General features: G+C 37.4%; 1 long non-coding RNA gene across 2 annotated transcripts; it reads left to right on the forward strand.

The window, feature by feature from the left end:
• Window positions 1-53: 53 nt before the first annotated feature.
• On the forward strand, window positions 54-17,885 carry LOC113999865. 2 transcript variants are annotated; one of them, XR_003545018.2, is made up of 6 exons: window positions 54-239; window positions 9,885-9,959; window positions 10,091-10,260; window positions 10,520-10,634; window positions 12,363-12,444; window positions 14,583-17,885. It is a non-coding gene; the product is annotated as an uncharacterized LOC113999865 (long non-coding RNA). The 2 variants fall into 2 exon arrangements; XR_005562336.1 differs by lacking the exon at window positions 10,520-10,634.
• The last annotated feature ends 6,630 nt before the right edge of the window (window positions 17,886-24,515 follow it).

A 24,515-nucleotide genomic window follows, 5' to 3' on the forward strand; every position in this document is an offset into this window, starting at 1 on the left:
ACCAAGGAAGTAGCTATATGCTCAGTATTCCCTACGATTTTTACATAAACCAGCGTATAAAGAAGAAGGGAGGGGAGGCCTTCACTCTCTTCCCTCCCGGTGGCTCTGAAGGTGCAGGTTCCCCGCCGTTGGTTCTGCTGTGTGAGGGAGTGAGGCCGAGTGAGGCCTTGTAGACCTTGGGAGGCAGAGGCTGCCAGCGGTCCTTCAGCGCGACTTCTGCTGTCCCAAGGAGAGTAACTGTAAGATATTCTTTTGCTAATTCTTTATTCTGCTAGTCTCTGAGTTTTTAGATTGTGCATATCTGTTTTCTTTTCTCCCTTTTTGTCCCTTTTTGTCCCTTTTTCCCATTTTCCCTTCCCCTCTTCCCCTTTTCAGGAGTTGTACATAATATCCTTACTGTATATAACTGTAATATATGTAAAAATACATATATATTTTTATATAATTCAGTTGGTTTCAATTTCTCTCAGTTTCTATAGGTTTTTTTCCTTTACCTAAAGGGGAAGGCAGGGAAAAGGCTTTCGCTGAGCTTTGAAGATTTGGCAGGAAGCCAGCTCAAAACTTGCTCAAGCAGACAAGAGATCTTGCTAATATATTGCAGTCTAGGCTTATCACTAGCCTTTCACTGATCCCCCTGGAACAGTCATGTGAGTTGAAGGAAGGATTGCTACCAAGGGAACCTTCTCTGCAGAAAAACCCTTCTTCTCACTTTTGATGCAACGAAGTCCAACTTGCATATCTGGGAGACTCAAGCCTTATCTATTCTGCGAGATTTTCCTGAGAACTTTAAGACTGAATAAATGTTCTGGAGCAGAGGCATTTACTATCTTCTTAGATACTTTTTACAAGTACCCTAGAAATCTACTTTTTGAGAAATATGACCATCATGCAGATTCTCATGGAAATATGCTGTAAGCATTAGTAGAGCAAAATTATTTCATTAAAAATCCTAAAGCAAGAGAAAACATCATTGCAGATCATCAGCCTATGTGTGAAAAAATACAAAGCTATTCTATTTTGACTTCCTTTCAGGACAGAGTGCTGCTATTGTGCTTGGCAGTGTTACATGAAAGCAAATCTTCTCTTAATTCTTAGTTTTTCAGAGAAGAGAAATAATAGGGAAGTTATAGTACAACTATACTATAGTGACAAGTGTACTAACTATACTGTACTATAGTTAGTGTAGCAACTGTAGAAAAAAGTACACTTATACTTATTGTGTATAACAATAACTACCTAAGACTGATAGATCATTCCTAGAGGTGTTTAAGGAAAGACTGGATGTGGCACTTAATGCCATGATCTAGTTGACAAGGTGGTGTTTGGTCATAGATTGGACTCAATGATCTCAGAGGTCTTTTTAAACATAGTTGATTCTGCAATTCTGCGATCTTTTTCTGACAATATTAATGAATGTAACCAGTTTATTAAAATCCTATTTTACTATAGCATGATAAAAAGGTTAAGGGAAATAGGCATCACAGTGCTAGAAGGTTGCAAAAGAATTTTGCTACCATGAGCTCATAATTTTACTAAACAGATATTTTGAATATATCACTCTTATCTAACCGATACCCAAAGGTTATTTGCATGATGCAGTGAGATTTCTTGGGGAGGTTGACTTACTGAGAGAAAGCTAACGCATATTTTGATTAAATCACACTCATTGGTTGTGTATATAATAGATAAATTTGAAAAATGGTAAATAAATAATACAATTGAATAAGTATGGCGAATTGTGATATCTAACATACCTCATCACAGCATTTTGTTGATTGTTATTTAAAAATACTTTATTATGGTTGTTCCTTATGGCAGGAGTCACTTAGGAGTATTTTTAGCAGGAGATCTGCTAGAAAATGCCAGTTTTTCAAAATATTTTTGAGATATAAATTTTTAGCTCTTGTCCCAAAGTATTTATAAAAATCAGAATAGAAAAGGATATCACAGGGAAATCTAACTCCACTGGTGTGAAAATACTAGCTTTCTTCTTAAACAAGTGCTCAGAGTCTTTATTTTTGTTAAACTTCTGTCTTTTTGGAATATTCAGCTTTATTGCTCTTGCTTTCTTACATAAAATTGCCTTTTTAGCTAGTGTAACTCGGTGTTACTTTAATACCATCTTTCTTATATTCAGCTTTATATAACGTTGATTTTGCTATATATGACATTATTTCTCTGGAATGGTTAGTCTTATCAAAATGTCTCTTTAATCACTGCTGTTTAGTTCATTATTTCCATATCACTGTGATGACTCCTCAGGGAAGGCAACACCTGTCAGAGGTTCACTTTTATAAAATGTGCTTGTGTAATATTGCAGACATTAATTTTTAAAGTGAGACAATAGTGTTTCATCTCAGTATTTTCTGCTTTATAAGCAGAAGACTTCATCTAAAGTTTCTACTTCATCATACCTAGTTTTGAACTACTGTGATATTGAAGAAAGAGTTATGAAATGGTCAAGTAAAAATCAGAAATTCTCCAGTGGAATAATTATTTATAATAATCCTTTCAGTAATACAGGGTATGTGCTTTCTTTAGGGAAATAACCCTTTTTAATAATCTTTAGGGAAATAACCCTTTTTAAGATTCATTTACTCAAGATCTGATTTAAATTTTATCTAGAAGGTTGAAGGAATGTTTTCAAATGTACAACACTTTGGGACCAAGTAAACTGTCTTCACACTGCATGTGTAATATGCTTCTCCTGTTAAATTTTGTGCTTAGAATGTGGCCAAAGGAAGTGAAGTGGCTGAAATGAAGTCATCAACAGAGCCCCTGAGCAAGCTATTGAGGTACTTGAGAGCAGTTCTGCTTACAGGCATTCAGTCTCAAGCAGTACAAACAACCACAAAAACTTCCTGAAAAGAGGTTATATCAAATGTTCTCAGCAAAAAAGTTTAACTTCTAAACACAGCTGATCTGCTTAAAGGAAATCAGTCTTCTTGCACCAGAAGCAGGGAGGGAGTAGCAGGTTCACTTCTTCGCTGTTTCTGTACTTGTGGCTGCTAACGCCATAAATAGGTCCAAATGCTCTAATATTCAACACTAAAGCAATAGTTTGAAAAGTGACCCCAAAATAATGTTCAACATTATTTGCACTTAGCGAGAAGTTTGTATAATGAAAACCTTGTACGTATCCGTTCATCTGCTGATTCATGCAACTACTCAGTGACCATTGTAGGTTCCCGCTTCTCCCTGCACAGACCAGCTTCTGAGGCAATCTGCTGGTGATGAGATGGACAGGTGCTACTGCTTCTCTCTCTATACCTTTGTTTGGATGTTATGAGAGATGAGGTTCTCAGAATTTCTAGAAATGTAACTACATGGGCACACCACCAGATGGATAAGAAGATCAGGTGATGAATTTTTCCCCTCTGATACATCACTAGATCTCAAGAAGTTAGGAACATTTTCTTGTGCTTAGAGTAGAGGGTGAATATAATCTATTTGCCTTCATAGTGCTACAGATCTGTCAAGCCTTAGGTATTATCTCTCATTCTGATATATTTAGACTATAGTTCATGCTCTCCAAATATCTTTTGCTCATGCATTGACTGCATTATTTCTTGGTCTCTGGCCCCTTGGTGTTATATATGATAATTTGACAGATACAGATACTTCATATTTGCTAGCTCTTTCACAACCACTGTTTTACAGGAAGCTAGACTAAACTTTTTTCCCTAAAATCTGTTTTATTTTCTTTAAAGATGAAAGCTGAGATTCTTTTATGATTGCCAGCATCCAGGGAAATGGGGATTTAAGAGAAAAACCTTAACACCATGTCAGTGAAAATATAATCAGAGCCCTCCTTTGTCAAAGGTTCCAGTAGGACAATGGTAACACTTTGTTGGGAAGCATTGTGGGGTTTTTACACTATCTTTGATGTTATGAAAAAACATGTTTCCTGTTAAGGTTCCTAACCCATAGCACAACCTCAGCCCTCTGTGTTCCAGATCACAACTGATGATATATAAGATACGCAAAGCTTGAGGGTAATATATTTCTTTCATAATCACACTCGACTGACAGTAATAGAATAAAACCTATGAGATGGTGGAATAATTTTCAAAAAAATTAATCAAAATGCTGGATTTCAGTAAAGAGTATCTTTGATGCAGCATGTATGTGGGAAGGGGAGTTGATAACCCACTGGAATTTATAAAGAATTATATTCCTTGTTCTGCTTCTTACAAAAAGCCTTCAAACACACATGGAAAGATATTCTTTCTGTTATGCATGTTTTACTACAAGCTTGTTCACAAGCATAAATATATCCTCACAAACTCTCACACAAGGAACTAAATCACACAACTATGATTCATTTAAACTTTCAGAAATTTAACTTAATTTATTAATTTATGTATTAGTAAAGGGCAACTAACAGCTTCACGGTGATCTCAGCTGCTCTGCCCACATTCTATACCAAATCTGATGCTTGGAAACTGCATTCCCAAAACTGCCATCTCTTTCACACGCCATACACACTCGCTTAACAGAATATGGTTTATGAAGATCTTTTGCTTAAATAAGCACAAATCAAGGATTCAGCTAACCATTCAACAAAACAAATTATTCCTCTTACAGTCATTGCTTCAGTCAAACTTGACAATGAAGGATTTAACCTGTTATAGAGATAGGAAAATATTCTACTCTTGCTTTTAAGTCTTTTTCTTCAAAAACAACACTCAAGTACAGAGGTATACGCCTTTCCAAAAAACACTTCGTCATGTCTGCTGAAGAGGAAAATAACCTTTGCTGTGAAACACGTTTTCTTTACAAGCTTTTGCTCTCAAAATAATTTATTGCTGTTAAATTCCTCCAAAATCTTCTGAAATAGATACATAAAATATCCATTGTAATTGCTTGAACCAGTATGTGAGACCTAACTGAGATTAAAAATTGGAAGAATATCAAGCAAAATGCAGAAAATACTAAAATGTTTAAGTTCAGTCTTTTTCAAAGGCTGAAGGGCTCTAGAAATTAGAATTAGTAGTTTGGAATTGCATGAAGTACTAAGTTTTTGCAATAATTCATGCTTAAATAAAATTGAAAAAGGACAGTGAAAAAAGAGCATTGAGTTAAACTTTTTTGTTCTCCGGAGAAAGGAAGACCACCAGTTGTAGTCATACAATGTGAACAGGATTCCTAATTGGTGTTACTTTTTTTGCCTTTTCTCTATGTCTGTTACTTAACCATATTCAATGCCCAAATTAGTAAGTGAAAAGTTTTCTTAATGCTAATAGAAGATTATTAAGACAATAGATGAAATACTGGCACTTCTCATGGTGTCTCTCTAAACAGTGTTTGGGCCAAGTTTAGATAATTGATCATTGTGGCTTACGTGGGTAGAAAGTCAACCTTTGGGCTTTAATCTGAGACATTTGAGTGAAAAGTGAGTGTACTACTGCCTGGATGGTTACATGTGATACTGGATTGTTGTGTCAAAAAGCAAGTCCATCCCGGCTACTCCATTTTCAAAATGATGTGGCTGGTAGTGACTCACTTTTACATACGAGGCGTATGTGTAGTATAAATAGCTGTATTTTCTAAAATGGAAGTGCTTCATACAGAGAGATCAAGTGTATTTGTGTACACTGAAAATTTTCCTATCTCTATAGCAGCTGTTTATAACTTCACACTGAGGAAGGGGAAAAATATCATGCCTTGACTATGATACAATTTGGAAAGCTAGGTTGATAAAGGATACTGTCCATTCCAAGAACAACAGCTTTACCTTCCCACTCTCCCGTTTTTTTAAGGAGCAAGGCCAAAAATTAGGGCTTTCCCCTAAGTCTCCCTCCTTAACCCATCTCTTTTCCCCATCATTTACCTTCACAAGGCAGGAGTTGTATGCTTATAGCCCTTCATCTTTGATACAGCAACATTCAGCTTTGCCTGTACTGTTGAGAAGACACAAGCCAAACATGAAAAGCAATAAGAGCTTGACAGATCTAGTTTGGGTGCACATGTAAAGCACTGAGAGAATGACAGAGGGACAGCTGCTTCAACAACTGTCCTTAGGACTTGGAGTAGAGTAGGACTCCTCTAATTACATGCACAGAAGAGTCTTCACCTAAGATCCCTCGTTGAACCAATGCTGCATTATGGCCTACCATGAAGAAACATATTTAACTCTCTCTGTCTAGAAGTGCATTTTGTTAAACACAGATTTCACAATTTCAGATATTTCCAGGGGAGAAAGACTGCATGTGGGAAACAGGGAGACGGGGGCTAGGTGAAAAAACTAGAGGAAAATAGACTTTTTGGATATGATGCAGCTTTGCAGAGAAGCTCTGGTTTTGCAGAAATGGACAAATAACTTCCCAATCTCCAATGCATACTTGTAACTTCAAATTCGCAGCCAAAGACTAGTATGCCTTCCCTAGTTCATCAAATATAAAATTCCAGACTATATCAAAGTACAGCAAATGTAACAGTTACTTCAACATCTTCTAGTGAAAAGACACTAGAGTTGTCTCATTTTATTTTTTTGTTTCTACATCATTTCATCAGGCAAAGTCTCAGCAGGAGTATTCAGTATCCTTCTAGCCAGTGGATTACCTGTACTAGGTGGGACATTCATTCTATCATGATTGAGGTGAAATTATTATATTAACAGGAAGACAATCAAAACAAACAAAAAGCCCCCCACGTAGTTTCTGGAAAAAAAACTCCTTGGTTTTTAGCAATGGCACTGATAGTAAGTGCCACTGACTTTTAAAGAGGTTTAAACACTCCAATGCGTTACCACATTTGAAAACAGGACCTGAACATCTAGTTGACTCAAATGCATTAGGAAATTGTACACAAGGTTAAGCTAGATAACCAGTTTATTTATTTATTTATTTATTTATTGTAATTGACATGCTTCTCAGAACCATTTTAAACATACACCTCTTGGGTTTTGACTTAATCTTTTATATATAGCATTGTTGTGAGCCCACTGATCATTATTTTTGTTCTATTGCTCCCACCTGGAAAGAATGAGCCTGTAATTGAAAAGGCAAATTTAGCATTTATATTGGTAATAACACAGTTTCATTGCCATCCTCCCCAAAAAGAATTTGAACATTATGGTGAACCATATCTCATTGATAAGTGAATAGAAGGGAAGTAAAGCTTTCTCATTACCAGGTCCTCATGAGCCAAGTCATTTTTTTGTTGAGCAGAGCCTTCTATTGTGCTGTAACAATTACTTTTGCTCCCAGATATGATAACTCTTTGAAGCTGTACCTGGGAGACGCACACGATCTACATTAGCAGGGGAGTAACACAGTGTTGGCTGATAAACTAATCTCATTTGCTGTGCACCTGATATTTTATTGTGGAGGTTTTTTTCTTCTAATGGTGAAAACCGTGGACTCTGAATTGAATAATTTAACTCAGCAGAATAAATTACTTAAACAAAAGATTCAGTTTGAGATTATAAATTTCTTTTTGAAACTTCTGTTGAAAACATAATGCTTTAGCACTTTTTAGCTAGCTAGAGATTAGAGGAGTTTGAATAGAGTCATGTTATGCCAGCAGGTTTGTATGTATGTTATTCCAGGACACCATTTCAGACTAAAAACTTTCAGTAAGCTCCTGAATCACACTGTGATTAGAGGGATGGTAAGCAAGGCAGTGAAACTGTCTTCATTTATCATAAATTACAACTAGCATTTGAAGATAAAACACATGAAATACTAGCTGGAGGGTTCATTCTGAGAAATTATTAATATCATAAAGTTAACAAAATTACTGACTGTCACAAAGTGGATTTGCTACTTTTCTGTACTCTATGTGCAGAGTAAATGTGTATGTATACCTAAACTGGCAAAACAATCTAACCTGTACCTTTAGCTATGAATTTAGGGAAGTATTTTCTGAAGTAGCATGGATTTTAAAATATCTTGTTGGTTAGTATTATACCTGAGTGGTTTTTGGTTTTTTTTGACCAACCCATACTTGTGATTAATAAAACCCCTTATTGTTGTGTAAAGTAACTGTCCCTTTATACAGTTGTACCATAGGACACAGGTATCTCATGCATTCAGAGTCAAGTACACATTGCAGGACATGTAGAAAAAATTAAAAAGTAAATTTAAAGCTTCTATGTGCTCATATTCAAACAAAAAATCCATACAAATTCCTGTACGAATCTCTGTTTTGCTGAGACATTCTCTATTTCATTCATTGTACAGGTAAAAGTGGGCCCCCTGACTTCAGACATTGATCAAAATGCCAATATACTTGATGTCAAAAATTTGTGCTCTGAATATTAAATAAAATTATTCTGACAAAAAAGGGAACAGGAAATTATACTTCTATACAACTCCATGATCCTTTCCCCTGGAGAAAATGAATAAAAAAGAAAAATATGTTATGCACACAGTGCTCATCTCTGATACCTCTATCTTCTCAAAGGAGAAAGTGGACACAGTCTCTCACTAGTCATAGTTATCTAGCTTGCAGAACACCATTGTATTTAAAGGTGTGGAGGCAAAAACACTCAGATAAGTAACTGGAGAGTTCTGGCCTCTTCCATATCCACTGAGTTGCTTCAGGCAACAGAGCTTTTACATCTGCTCATGGCCACTAAATTACCTCTTTGCATGCATCTGGTAGATGCATGAAATTTATTTACATGAAATTTTTTTGGTGTTATCCAGTTCGTTCCTGCCTCACTTTTCTGAAGACTGAAGATATGAAGGACAAATACTGAAATGCTGTTCATATGCCAGTATTCAAGCTGTGCCATTTGTTGGCCATCTTCTTCATCAGCTGCCAGCCAGAGTTCTACATGCCTGGGTAATGCAGCTGCACACAGGAAAGCAGAGATGAGTTTTTTTAAGAGCTTCCAACATGTCTGCTTCCTTTCTGAATGCTTTGGGCTGGTACATCCTGAAAACGGACACTCACATATTCCAAGGAGGAGTCAATAAAACCTGTACGTGGCACCTTTTCTTAGCTTTGCCTCAGAGGGCACTGCATGCTGCCACACTTCAGTTGTCCTTGCTGATTTTACGTACCAGCTGGGTAGGGCTCGCCACTCTGCTCACAGACACCTTTATGCATTTCACAGTGCTGAGGCTCAGCAACAACCCTGCCACTGAGGGTATCTACAGACTGATTGCTCTTTCTTTGAGACTGTTAGGACCAGCAGCTCTTTTCAGCCTCCTCACTTTTTTCTATTCCAGGCAATCCAATCATTTTGACTCTCCAGTTTCACTTATAATTTTCTAAGAATATCCATCTCTTTCATACTCATTCTCCTCTGATCACTACCAAAAAAGGAAAGAACATTACCTGTCCCACACAGCTAAGGGTCTGAGCATCATACAGCACTTGTAACTGTGTAGAATGTGACTGTCACAAGTAGGAAAGAATAAATCAATAGTTACGTGAAAGAAAATACCTGTTAATCCTGATGCTATCTTATGTCACCCTAGGCTGCGTGCTCCAGACTCTACCTGCCCTAAGTTAGGTACCAATGTAGTATGACAAGCAAGAACAGGCAGCCTGACAGTTGCACCAAACATGGTCTGAATACGGTTTGAAAATACCACTTGTATTACCAGACCCCCCTAATAAAGCTTTAGGTGCTGACAATTGTTGTCTTTGTCCACTACTGAGACTGAGTTTTCAAATGGAATTACTAACATTCATACTCCTGTTTAGGAATTGTATGTTACTAGTAGTAGTCTAGTGAACACTGCTAAATCAGGCAGTTATCCATGCACTCCATGTGCCACTCCCATCAAACTATCTATACTAGAGGCTGATGCAACCCTTTATTGTTGAACTTATCCAGAAAGAACCCTTCTTTTTTTGAAGAAATTCCTCTGTGGGTTTCTCTCCAGGTTTCCTGGGTAAAAGCAAGATTTCTTAATCTCATTTAGGAATCGCTGTGGCTTACCAGGAGACACCAGGTGTGATGGTCCCTATGCAAATATGCACAGACATTCAGTATGCAGGTAAGTGGATTAAAGATTAATTTATCCTTCCCTAAGAACCAGTGAAAATTCTCTACAAACTCACAGAAAGACATATTAGCAATTTTTTTTCAGATGATAATTGCAATTAAACTTTGTTTCACTTACTTCAGGTAAAATCATCATCTTCAGGGAAAATTCAGGTGGAAGCACGTTACCACCCAACAGGCTTTTAAGCACAGAAGCAGAATCCTACTGGAGAAGTTTGCACTATGAAAACAGTTACAATATTAAATTACTCACAGGCAGGTAAAAGCCATCACATCTACAGATGTGGACAAAGGTACTAATGTCCATGTGATTTCCATAGTATTCTTAATTAGCTTGGAAGTTACACCAGACCGGCAAGGTGACTGCAAAAGAATAATTTTTCTACCCAAAGCATATAGTCTTTGGAAAAACTGTTCAATTCCTGGTTTTCATCTGCCTTTAATAACTTTAGTGAGCTGTTTAAAAGTAAATCTGTGAACCAAATTTGTTTTGTAATTAAAAAGTGAGTTTTAAATATGATTTGATGAAACAAAGCTCCTCTTTCTATTTAGGGTTTCCAGTGAAATTCTGCCTTCTTACACAGATCACGAAATGAGGACCTCATAAATCAAAATAATACCATGAAGAGCAGTATTTCTTAATGAACAACAATTATGTGATAGGAAGGTATGCTGAAAAATACTTACAAATCAAGTCAATGAAGTGTTGTGAAGAAATCTTAGTTTCCCTCCCAAACACTGCAAGAGCAGAGTGACAGTACACAATTTTGTAAGAGGCTGCATATTAGAAGTGTCCTGCCCAGCATGGGATCAGATTTTTGTGCTCTTGCATCTTATTTACTTGCTCTCTGATGGAGACACTTTGTACAGGGTGTTCACTTGATGTTTATAAAACAGTATAGACACTATGCTACTTTCTTTTCCAAGAATGTCTTTTACTGTTGTTATAAGGCAAGAAACTGTTTTTCATCCTATGACAACCTCAAACTGTCCTTGTAGCCCTAAAGCTCCCTTGCCAATGAAAGGCACTGAGTTGCAAACGCTCCTAAGAGGACTAAGTGTCTTTCTAGGCTACTGGGTCAGTTTTGACACTTAAAGAGGTAATCCAGACAGATCTCAAGGGGATTGGAGAGGAAGCCAACAAGTTGATCCTCCTAGGGAAGGAAAATAACAGCAACTCTTTACAAAAGCAAAAAAATCTTCTTTTTGAAAGATTCTCTAAGGGACTAATCCTCAGCTAACCTAAGATCTTAGTATTTAAAGCACACCAAAAGAAAAGATCTACACTGAAACAGTGCTCTGGTAGAGTGCATCAGTCCAGAAAGCCTAAGCTTGCAAATATGTTATAATCACAAGAGTAATATGGCTAAATGTTGGTAATGAAGGCTACATGTAAATATGTACTCAGGGTGAATTCAGCATTCCAAGCAGCCATAAAACAGAGTTCTAATATTCTTACAGAAATTAAAAGCAGGTACACTGCCTATATGAAATGCTGGGAAATAAATTTTTTCTGCCAGCAGTGTGCAGCCTGCATTTGATTATAGCTAAGTCAACTTCTTTAAATAAGTACTGAAGCAGTGTCAGTGTCACTGATTCTTTCTGAGGGACTCCATTAGAAATCACATTAATGAGTGAAGGAATAGAAGTACTGATCTGTATCACTCAACTCAATGTGAGTTGATACCATACCACAGACAAGTTGATGTCTTGACTTTTGTCGCCTTGAAGTCTGCAAGTGGTCTAGGTTATACTTAGCTTCTGCTTACTGAATCTAATCTTATTTGCTTTACTTTCTTCAATAAATCTGTTCCTCAATAGGACAAGCAGGAAAAAATTATTGCATGGTAATGATGTTCCAAGTGGTCCTTTAAAGTTATTAAAAAAAAAAAAGCAAAGCAAGTATTTCATAGAAAACATTGATTCAAGAAACTAATTTTCACAAGTCGTTTTCTCTTCACTATTTTAGCATTAATCAATACTTAATAATGAAAACATGAAGCTTCAAATTTGCTTCTATTTCCAAATCATGGTACAATGTTATTACATACTGTAGAAGATCTGAAGCATTGTTTTAAAATAAATAATCCATCACATATTCTTCATTTCTATGCCTGTATTCACTAATGCTGTGGATACAAACCCATCTTTTTTACTTGCATGGTTTCTCATACAGTACCTTGCAGAGCTGATTCACCTACAGAGAAGTTACCAGAATTTTTCTACTTCCTTTACACTACAAGTCTTCAGTATTTTTGGGATCAGTGAGCTACTGGCTTTTCTTTCGCTCCAATTGCCTTGAATCCAACTGAAATAACAAAACTGCTAGATATGTAAACCACGCAATTCAGTCGCCTTGGCTAATTATTACATGTCATTTTTAATACCTTTTTAGAATGGTCAACTTTTTGGAAAACTTTATTATTAAAAAGCCTGAAACCTTCTTCAAAAGAACAATTTTCCTCTGTTTGTATTGGGTGAGTAGCAAAATATTTTGCACCTGACGTAATTCTCTCTATATTTTAGATCAAAAAGTTAGTAATCTAGTTAAAAAGGAGCATGCAGACATTTTTAAGGATTAAACCACACTCATTGGGAAAAAATATTTTTAAAAAATCACTTTTATCAGCATCATGAAAAGTAATATCAATTGTCATTCACACACATACACACACCTTTCTTTGTACTACTGTTCTTTCTTTGTACTACTGTTTGGGTTTTTATCCCTTACTCATTTCATTGTGATTTGGCACCAAACGACACAACTGCATTCATTGTTCATAGCCGTGGTTTTTTACAACACCTTCAGAGGCACAAGCATGAGGCCCTCCTGCAGTCTTCCATGCCTTCCTGTTCCACGTTGGAAAGGAAAACATGCTAACATTATTCCATCACGGAGGCATGCAGCATGTGCAGTTGGCTCACAAAAGTGCAAGCTTAAAGTAATATTTGAGCATATTCAGGCATTCCAGTCACATTATCTCATCAGGTTATTTTCAAGAGAGTAAGACCATTTGGAGAAGAGCCCTAGGCAGAATGGCACAGAAGCTGAGGATAAAAGCTCAGAGGCATGGCAGAGAGGGCAGGACAATGGGATCAGAACTGCTGGGCACACGAAAGAAAACTGGAGACTTGACTGCAAGCCATTCTTTCCCACTCAGACTTGAATTTCCCTGCTGGGGTAGCCAGTTGACACATGTCAAAGCAGAATCCATCTCCGTCTTATAATTTAGACACTGTGAATGAACTTAGAAAACAGGGAAAATGTGACTGCCTGTGTAAATCTGTGGTCACTCCAGACCTTGGTGCACTATAGCTTCCTACAATTGCAGCCTTAAAAATGTTTAGGAAGAAAAGGAAAAGTAAGATCTAGGATCTGCTTCCCTTCCCTCTCCTTCTTCTGATCAAAAAAATGAAATTTTAAATACGATTTGGAAAATGAATGTTTGTCTAAATTATAAGAGGCTCACAGTTTCGGTTCAACATCTGTTGCTTCCTTTGAGAGGTTTGGGGAGTTGTCAAGGGTTTTATTTTTTTTAATTGAGCAGTTTAATTTTTTTTTAATTGCTATCGCTTTATGATATTGGTATAATTTAACACATTAGGATGATATAATGACCAGACACTGCACTGCTGCTTCACTGAAGAATAGCACACAGCTGCCTGTGCTTTGTACAAGTAAAGGATTGAAAATAATAGCCTTGTGATGAAAGCACATTGAGTTGTTAATCACTTTCTAATATTCTGTGCACAGAAATATTCTTGAGATATCTGAAATTAGACACAAGAGGCAAAAGAAGGCATCATTTTTGAGTGGCCATGTGACAACTATGGCCATCTAACGATATGTGTGTAGAAATTGCTCTACTTGAATCCACAGTAGAAAGAATACCTAGCCTTTCCCTGTTTGATACATCTGTCAAACCTGTAATTTTCATTTCAGAAGAGTAAGTCCCAAATAGTATAGAAGACGACGATTCAGATGTGCCAGTGCAGAAATTATATAAGTTGGGGAAAGTACAAAGATATAATATATGTATCTCAGAAGAGACAAATAAAGACAAAAAAAAAAAAAGTAAAAAATATCAAAGGATCTGAACAGATTCAGAAATGAAAAAGTACACTTTCTTTCTGTGGGTCTACTGAGATATATTTCAAACATGAAGTCATTTCCAGACAATATAGCCTTCTTTAAGAAACTTAAGCCAGCATTCAACTTACAGTGATCAGTCTCTTGAGTGCATTAAAAAGAATGGTTTGGACAAAGAGTAAAAATCAAGTTTTCTATAAAGGACAAGCATTCATTAACATATATCTGTTTATTGGAATAATCTTAAGATTTAAGATAGTGAACATTAGAAAGGCCATACTAGTTCAGGCTTATGGTCCATCCTTCCCAGTATTTGCTCTCCGGTAATGGCAAGAGTAGGTGCTGTATAATAAAAGCATGCAAGCCTGCACACTCTCTGTTGTCTACCCCCTCCACACTGTCCTAGCCTCCATGGTGTGAGTTTGGTTTTAAAGTGAAGCTTGTTAAAGGGTGCCATCTCTGTTTACTTCTATCAGTTTAGGAACCTACTGCATGTGATTATTCATCTCAATTTTTTTTTTCTAGCCTGCTGATACAACATCCCATGAAGTTCATGAAGCTCACTGCTAGACAAGAACAGTACTTTCTCTTACCCATCCTGAACTGCTCTGATAGTTTTCTCATGCGACCCTTGGCTGTACCACTGTGGGATTTGATCACCAGCAGTTCAGCATTCATCACTGCCCTTGTGGTTTTTGATTTGATCACCAGCAGTTCAGCATTCATCACTGCCCTTGTGGTTTTTGAGCCTCAGCCACATGGCTTCTTCTAAGGACTCTCCCCTCTAAAATGAGCACTCTATTCCTTTCCTCAAAACATAGCTCTCCCAAGCTTTTAACCAATTTAGCTGTCCTTCTCTACCTGCTTTACCTCTGCTACATGTTTCTTTCGGTCACAGGCAACACAAAGTCATGCTAGCAGACCCAGGACCTGGGTGAGGGTCAGCAGACAGGCAGTATGTTTGCAGAACAGCAGCAAGCTGGGAGGAAGCAACATGGGGTCACTTGAAACATGCTACATTACATCCCTTCCAAACACCAGACTGCCAAGACCAAAGGAAGGGGAACTTCCACTTAAAGAAATATGCATATTTGCCTATTTTATTATATAAAATAAACGTATGGATGGGCTATAGAGGTTTCCCATCCTTTCCCAATGAGTTCCAAATGCTAGACTCTCTCAGTTTGCTATCATCTGTGACATCCAAAGTTAGTAAGACAAATTCATCAGGGGCAAAAAAGATGAGTCCCATAGTACATTTTCTGATACTGCACTCTCAAGTCTCAGCTTACCCTTCTTTATGGGAGGCTCTAAAGGTATAATACAGTAATATGAACTTTTCCAAAAAATTAGAAATTAAATTGACTAGCACAAAATCATTTGCAAATCATTCAAATGCATTTGTAATACCTAGTTTGAAATTCATGCTGCATTACTCAGTCACCCAGCTTATTCATACGGGAGTAATGAAACTGTTATCTGACTTGCATATTAACTAGTCAGTACAAATCAAAGTATACATCTGACTTTCACCTAACAGTTTTTGATTGAGCTGCAAGTTTCAAGATTATGACCAATTTAAGAGGAAGGTGATTTGCAAAACTAGCCACCAGAGCCCTACTTGTAAACTTTTATAGTGTGCATGTAATTAAAAATTTGCTTCCAGCTTTGAGCATTCATGCTTAAAAAATATGTTTTCCACTCCTCTTATTACAAAAAAAAAAAAAGGCATTTTTGGACAAAGGTTGTTACAGTCAAGTTAAGACCAGCCTTCAATTCAAAATCCACTGGGCATATTGTAATAAATCTGAAGTATAATTGAAATATGGGTTTCTTTTAGAACTTAAGTTTCATACTTAATTTGAAGTAGAGTATTCCTCTATGTTGACTACCACACAAAGAAACAGGAATAAATTTGAAGTAAGCTGAAAGAATGATAAATTTTTATGTTTTTTATCAAATTTGGAACTTTCGTTGGTCAGATATACTGACTTTCTAAACAACATCCAGCTGTTATATGACAGACAGCTTACTTTTACCTGTTACTGTCACCTAGAGACAACAGTCAGGCATGCAGGGCATTTTCTGAATGTGTCTTAATGGCAGTGTGTGATTCAAAGAAGAGTATACAAGAGAAATTGTAAATATATACAAATAATGAAAAAACATTTAAGTTTTGTACATTTTTGACTGTTAGAAGATTTTAGAAGTTCCTAAAATGACAACACAAATGCAAAACAACTACTGAGTCACCTTCTTAAAAGGCTAGTAGATCTGTATTTTGGTATTGCAGACTGTACCACTGTATTCCAAATATTTGTTTTCCTCTACTTCCATCTAATAAAACTCATTTCAATCCAAAACACATGATGAATTTGGGAGGGGAAAAAAAAGAATACGTTATGAGATCTCAGTGTATCAGTTCCAAATATATGGTTTACAGGACACCATTTTGCTTGCAAGATCTTCTGATAGTCTCAACTACAGGAAATTAAATGGCAGAAAACAAAGCATTTCCCAGAGTGTTAGTGGCTCAGCATTGCAGCCTGTGAAACAAAGCAACATAAGAACAATATTGCAGGGAGTATTAACTCATACACTCACTGGGCATCTAGTATGTGTGATCAGGTAAAGAAAAAATTTCCAGCTATAAGTCTTTCGTTAATGTTTTGCTGTTCTAATTCAGAACCTTTTGGTACTTTCTCACTTTGCAATGAAAAAGGAAACCACTGTTAATAACAGTGAAGAGGCTTTACTTGTGAAAGATGAGCCGGGATATTGCCTGAAACAATGACTGACAAAACAGATGTCAAATGTAACATTATTTGCATCAAAGGCATTATCAAAGATCCCTCTTACTTTTCTAATTCTTTCTTTTGTTCTGCATGTCATCTTTAATAGACTGAAAGTCATGCTTCATCCTTTGTGGTGGAGGGCACAGGAACAGACGCGAAAGACACAACACTTCGGAACAGGGAGAAATAAGTGGTCCTGTGTTTTAATAACAAAAACCCAGAGCAATCACCTACAAAGAATACATTAATGATATTTGAAATTTCAACCCACAATTGTAACTGGGCTTCTATGTCAAAACTGGTCACAAAGTTAGGTTTTATTCTACAATATGACTATGAATAAATGCCATACTTGCCATAGAGGAAGTGACTCTAGTATCTAGACTCAGGCTCTGTCTGCTATTGGAGCCTGCATGGTACATAAGTAACAGACAACAGTGGTAAGGGCCTTGTTTCTGCTCTACTCCATATTTAACAAAGAGGTACAGAATGTTACCTTCACTTTGGAACTAGGCATTTTTGTAGGTATTAGTCAATCAGCTAGTTATGATATTAGCATGGACTTATACAAAAAATAAGGAGAAAAGTTTACCTTAAATGAATTGCAGAATCCAGGGCACCAGAGGAAACCAACTCTAAATAAAGAATTTGTCTGTGCTAATATAAACACTGAAGTGCATAACCTATTCGTTAAAGCTTTAGGAGCCTTTGTGAGAGAGGGCTAGGGCTCAAAACACAACTTTTGACAGATTGGGCACTTGCAATGTAAGCAGAGACCAAGTAGCTTCTGAGCAGCAAGGAAACAGAGCTATGGCTTAGAGGTTATGGAGAAGAGATTTTTCTGGAGATCTGAGTTGCATTTATTCTTTCTTTCAGAAATTGCCAGACATATCACAAATCTTAGAGAAGGGATACATTGAAGGCAGCTTATATAAAACTTCTTTGTATTTTACTGTCTTGCCCTGAAGAAATGCATTTTCTGCATTTTCAGTTTTATCTTAGTTTTTGTTCAAATAAAACCCGGCTTTAGAGACTTAAAGCCTCCCTGTGGTTTCTTACAAGGCAAACCAATCTTTGGGCTATGTGGGGAGCTTGTCACACAGTCCCCAAAAGCATAGCTACACAGGAGGTCATGAAGGAGTCATGCACTTTGAGTGAAAGAGTCAGTAGAAACACTGCTAGGAGAAGGAGGTGGTGAACAGGACAACTCTTTCAATTTGGCATCCTCTTCACTGGGACACTCATTCAAGTATACTCCCTTTCGCATGCTCTGAATCTCACCTCCAATCTTTCATAGCAGTGAAATATTAAAAGAGAAACACATTCACAGACAAGGATCCCCAGCCTGATGGAGGTGAGGTTTTCTCCCTTGAAAATGAGAAAGACTAGCTAACAGGTGTTGTAATGTATGATCTGATACTTTTTAAAAAAATAACCTCTGCAAGCCTATCAGGTAGGAGGAAATTAAAATTGCATTTCTTAATTTCTGTATTTATGCTGTTGTTACTCTTTTGGCCAGCATTCAGAAGAAAAACCAACATTTCCATCCCACCCTGTGCTCTGGGAAAATCTGTTCCTGCACAAGGGTTAGTGGGACAGAAACAAGTAAGTGTTAAATGTCAACTATATGGTTGTGATAGAAGGTTAATGCAGATTTAAAGCCAGTATTCCATATCATGCAAGGAGAGCTTTTGTTTTCTTGTAACAAAAGCATGGATGCACAAAAAAAATACCAATTTTTCACTACCAATATAAAATAAATTGGGATATTTTTAAATGCAACATTTTTTTTTTCAAGACCAAATTTGGTGAAAGCTCATCAACAAGTCTGTGCAAGACCATGTTATCCATGAAAACTGTGAGTTGGACACATTCATGTTGTTTGAAAAAAAACTCCTGCACCCCAACATTTGGGACAACAGCTTTGGGTTTCCCATTTAAAAAAAAAAAAAGAACAAACAAAAAAAAAAAAAAAAAAAAAAAAAAGCTGCATTTTTTTTTAAATAACAAGTACCATTTTTTAACAGAAGTACTTAATCTTTGCTGTGATCAAATAATAACTTTTCAACTGTGTAATATGACAGCAATACAGTATTCAAAATAAGCAGTTATGAGGTAAAATGATTTATTATGAAAACAAAAATGTAGAGGGAATAAAAGAAAAAAAAGTGAAAGACACATATTTTTTAAGTCATGCCTGTATCATCAGCCTGGAGATCCAATGTCAGACTGAGGTGGCTGGGTCCCTCCAGGTACCCCAGCCAGAAGCTGGGCAGCCCCTGCCCTGGGCATCAGGCACAGCTCTGGTAATGCGATCAGGCTCCTGGCCCCGGATGGAGCTGGAGTGGAGCCAGGCAATGACTATAAGGGCAGGGGGTGCCCTCAGGACACTACCACTCCCTTGTCCTCCCTGCTCCAGCCACAAACTCCAGTGATGGCATGGTGTGGACCAAGATGAGGAAGGGGAGTAGGGCATGGAAGGTCTGTCAGCACCCACATGGGGCACTAATGAGCCCATATAGCCCCAAGCAGCCCCTCCTGGGGCTTGGCCCACACCCATGGGCCGAGGAGCTTTATTTAACCTCTGCCAGGAAGGCTCTACTTCTTGCCTGAGTTGTGTCAGAGGATTGCTGGGTTCTGCCTCAGCTACAGCCCCTGCCTGGCTGTGGAGCACCTTGATCCTGGCCTGGATCTCAGCCTGGCCCTGCAGCCCTGCCTGGTGCTTGCAGGACCTGACCTTCACCTGTGGTTTCATTTCCAGGTTGGTGTCACACTGGCTTCACTGCTGCTGTATTTTCTTACAGTCTAGGCTTGTGACTCAATCTGCCTGTTGTTTCCAGGTCTGTCTTGCTTTCTGTGTTGGGAGTGGTGGACAAGCCTAAGCTGGTGAGCCCTGTGCCCTACAGTCCCACTTTCCTTAGGCAACAGCCATGCTTTCAGTGCTTTCTGGTCGTAACCTGCTGTTCCACCCTCATTTTTGGTATTGCAGCATATTGCTTCCAGGTGTGGCACAACAGAGGTATTCCACGCACAGCTGGAGCTTAGCTGGTAACCAGCTGTGCTATAACAACAGAAAGGTGATTTTGTTACTGCCTGGTTGGGGGAAGATTGTATATTTATTTTGTTTATTCTCCTTCTTTTCTTTATGTACAATACATTATAGTAAGACAAATTTTACTGAGAATGTGTGCTTATACACATACACTTGAAAAAAAATCCACAACTCCCACGACCTTAAATAAGTTGCAATTTCAAATTCTAATGGTTGAGATCAGCTTATGTGTTTATACTGCTCCACTGAGCTAAACAAGAGAGCATTAATAGTTGTAGAAAATAAAGTTTTGCGTATCAAGGAACAATAACTGTGTGTGGGACAAATGCTATAGGCACAGCCCAGAGTGTCTCAGTTGCCAGTTATTGTTAACTGGCTCTAGAATGCCAGGTGAAAAAATCCACCCCCTTAGTATCAGGCCTCCAACAGGTGTCAAAAAAAGCCCACTTGAATAGTATTATGGCAATTCCCAAAAAATACTCTGCAGGCCTTGGTAGTGTAAACATATGCCCCAGCAGTAATGTTAGTACTTCTAACATACCTCAGTTTTTAAAAGGGGGCTTGGAAGTAGCAGCATGCTGAATCAGCCCTGGAAACAAAACACTTTTGTATCCAAAATACCTAGCTGCCAAGAAAAATATAATATAATCATGGTTTTATGTAATATGACTATATATTTATTGCATAATTTTAATACACACTCTCTGCTGCATCAGCAGTTGAACAAAAGTTTCAACATCTCTCAATACACAGCCTTCAGTTGTTCATAACATAAGGCAACACATTTCTCACACTGGGCAGCCAGCCCTTGCTATTTTGTCCAAATCTTTTCCCAAGACTGTCAGCTAGATCTGCATAGTCTCTGCATAGCTCTGCAACATCTGCTTGGGTTAGCTTTAATATCAGCAGAAGCTAGTCCTGTGCCATTTTATTAAATTCTTCAAGGCAAGTGGTTAGCATTTCTTCTAGACCAGATGGAGCCTAACACGGCACAATATCCCTCACATTTAAACCTCATCCATTTGATAGACTCCGGCATAATGACCAACATGTGATGCCCATTGTAAGTTCTTCTGTATCTATTGCTGCTTTGGCATGGCACATTATACCAGCTGGAGAGGGAGCTGGTTAATGGAACACAAAATGTCCCTCACTGCTCTGCACCAAACTGCAGGAATCCTCCCATATTCTCATTTATTTACCCTGGTAAGCGAATAACACAGCTGTAGTGTTCAGCAGGGCTCCTCAGGGACAGATAAGTTTGCCTGATCAAATAGAAATGAAGAATTAGAGCCCCACCTAGCTTGCTTGAGATGAGTTGGGTCAAAACTTTGCTTTATCATTCATCTTCAGTCTTACAGCAGCAAACTTGGTCCTCTTGGATATCTAGTCTTAATGCTGTTAGAGGCTAATTCAGTCACAAAGGAACATCATAGCTGGACCATACTTGTCTGTTGCTTCTCGAAGTCAGTGCATTTGCTGGAAACCTGGCACAGGATCTGGTTTCTGGCTATCATTCTGTGCCTAGGTGGATTCTCAGGGAAAAAAACTAATAATCTTGGGTTTTCAGAGTCTGAAACACTTCTTCCTCCTTATTATTAGACATTCACTGTAACTGCAAGTAATAAAGTATATGCATAGTTTCAGCAGGTGTTCAATTTGAACAAAAATTCTCTCAGTTCCATTCAAAACAATTCCCATGCACCTAAGAGTAGGTGAGAGCAATATGTGCCCATTTAACTTTCACTGCCTATACCTGCTACCCTACACTCTGCTTAGTGGGTGCAGGTTGCACAGATTCATGCAGAGTGTGCAGAGTGTGGAAGGGGAGTATGCACTTAGCTTTGCACTTAGTATCTGAGAGTTTTTGACTAACTTTCGCAATCTCTGGCCAGCTGAACCCACTTAACTAAGTTTGGACCTGCCTTGCATTTTGTGCATCTCAGTGAAGGAGAATTTTCTCACATCATAGGGTACATGAGAGCAGGCCTTTTCCCTGTGAAATAAAAAATGCACATTGAAGTGAAAGAGGTTGACTATTCCACTTTACACTAATAGAAGTCATATTGGCCTCCAACTGATTAAGGCTAAAATTTTGGAGGTGAAAGCCTTATCATTAAGACACCAGAAAATGCCATACAGATACAACAATAGTAATGGCATTCTTTTATTTTTCTAATTAATCTCATAGTTGTTATGGATTTCTGAATGTTACCCTAGTATTCATGGGGCACACTTTCAGGGGGCAAGCAGAAATGTGGTATATCATTTGTCCAAACTGACCTTCTTTGAGCTATCTTGGAGGTTACCGAGCAACTCACCTTTGACAAATGCATACCGAGAAGCTCTTGCAATACCATTCTGTTCCAGAAATGTCATAGGCAATTTTCCATAGATTCAATGACCCTAAATGATATTGCACCTTCTGCCTGGTAAATAATTGATATATGTCTGATAAAGCAAATGGAGCAGGAAGATTTCTGTTGCTTGACTCTTCAAGCTGTCTGTTTTCTGAGGTTTTGGCAACTCTAAACCAATTAAAAATATATATTCACTATAAGATCAAGTAAATCATAGATTCCACACATGAAATTCTCTGAATGAATTCTCAGAATGAAGTAATTCAGAGGGTTAATTTGCCATTATGAGTCTTAAGATTCTAAAAGGCCAGTAGACCACAACAATTTTAACAGTAGATTAAATTTTTAACATTTCTCTAGGCTTTGTTTGCATTGTATACAAATAAAACGACTGTTGAAAGCATTAGCTTGCAGCTAGAGTTCTGAAGTGTGTTGTGTTCTTAATCCAGTAATGATGAAGATATTCCCTTAGTTTCTTAGTACTTTTATTATAAAATTGAGATATTCATTTGCTCTCGCAATATAAGGAGGCATTAACAAGGGTTAGTGTAGAACTTAGTGCTGTATCTACCAACAAAATATTAAACATTTCTGAGTGCCACAGCCAGAACACGCATATAGTTTCACCACCCTTTCGCTTATTTTCTGTCTTGGAGATGTACTGTAGAATTTAAACCCAACACAGGAAAACTCTGATGTTATAATGTCAGCAGTTAAATCTAGGAGTATTACTTCTTAGTTAAAAATTAGCATAGAATTAAACAATAGTATAAGATGAAGTTGCCAGTTTAAAATGCAGGACTGGGCAATTCAAATCATATGCTGGTTTTTCTGGAATCCAGTTCTGTTTGTTTTAAATCTTTCAGCACTTTCTTTCTTTAACTGACTTACAAGAAATTTGATCTGTTTCTCAGATCAAATAGCAAATGATTATGTACTGTTCCAGCACTCCCCAGAACTTCACTGTTATTTGCTCTGTGTGTGTTAGCTACCAGATGCATCTGAGGGATCTCTGTCAGACCAAAGCTTCTTAATTCCTATGCTTCTGTGACTTCTGCATAGGACTTCTGTACCTCTGCTCTAGTAATCCAGCATTACAGGTTCTCAGCAATGTGATAAAAAGCATGTTCATAAGTGATGATCTGATTATCACTGGTTTCAAAGTCCACTCTAGATACATGTCTATGCTAATAATACTTAAGTGCAAAAGCAGTCATTAAAAAAGGGCAGTCAAAATTATCTCTGAAATTTGAACAAAAGTTTCAAATAAAGTGTTTCTGCCATTACCCATCCACATACTTGGAAGTGGTAAAAACACGAGGTGGTGGGCATTTTTCTATATTATCTGTTACTATATTGAGCTCACTCGAGCCTATAGTGAAGGAGGTTCATTTTTTAAAACCAAGGTATTTTTTACATTACTTCAGAGAGTCCATCCTTCTGAAGGGTTACCACACAGTCTGTTCTGAAATTACTAACATTATAGGAGTTCAAAGAGCGTGGTTCCTATATTCTTTCTTTTGTATTTTTTCAGAGAGATTTAAAAAAAAAATCTTCAAATACATAAGCCACTATATCTTTATATCTTTGCCAAAAGTGACAAACTGTCCTTTCCCCTGTACAGATATGAAAAGATGTGGTCTTGCTGATGATGATATGTGCTCTGTGGAAAAGAAGCTGAAATAATGTTCTAAATGCAAATATAGTATAGATGTCTTGGGCCTTTTGAAAATAACTCTCTACATTGATTTGCTTCAGGAATAAAAGCCTATAGGACTGATTGAAAGTCAGCCACAAGCACAGAGGAACCACTGCAGATATTTTGTACAAGAGTCTTGAAGGCTTTAATAAATGTCAGCTGAGGATGGCAGGTAGGGGGAATTACCCAGAAGCTCTGTATCCCCCCACCCTCAAACCTTTTCTGATTCCATCTCCTGATGACATTCAATTTATTTTAAAAACACCCTATTTCTGTTGTAGATGAAGATTTTGAAACTGAGGATGAAATCATTGTTTAATAAAGTGATCATCCAAGCGAGATAAAAAGAGAATGGTAACAGGCATTTTAAAAAACCTTCACCAGTGTTTTGTACTGCTTAAATATAGTCAACAAATTACATACTTTGGTTCCCTAAACATACCTCTAATGGAGAAAAGAGGTTTTTTTTTTAAAAAAGACTTAATGTGAATTTATTTGTCTAACATAGTTAGAGAGGGTACACTGTTTCTAGAGCTTTTTGTAGAAATATTA

Source organism: Pipra filicauda, unplaced genomic scaffold, assembly GCF_003945595.2.
Source record: "Pipra filicauda isolate LSUMZ 115617 unplaced genomic scaffold, ASM394559v2 scaffold130_size2058158_pilon, whole genome shotgun sequence".
NCBI classification, from domain to species: Eukaryota; Metazoa; Chordata; class Aves; order Passeriformes; family Pipridae; genus Pipra; species Pipra filicauda.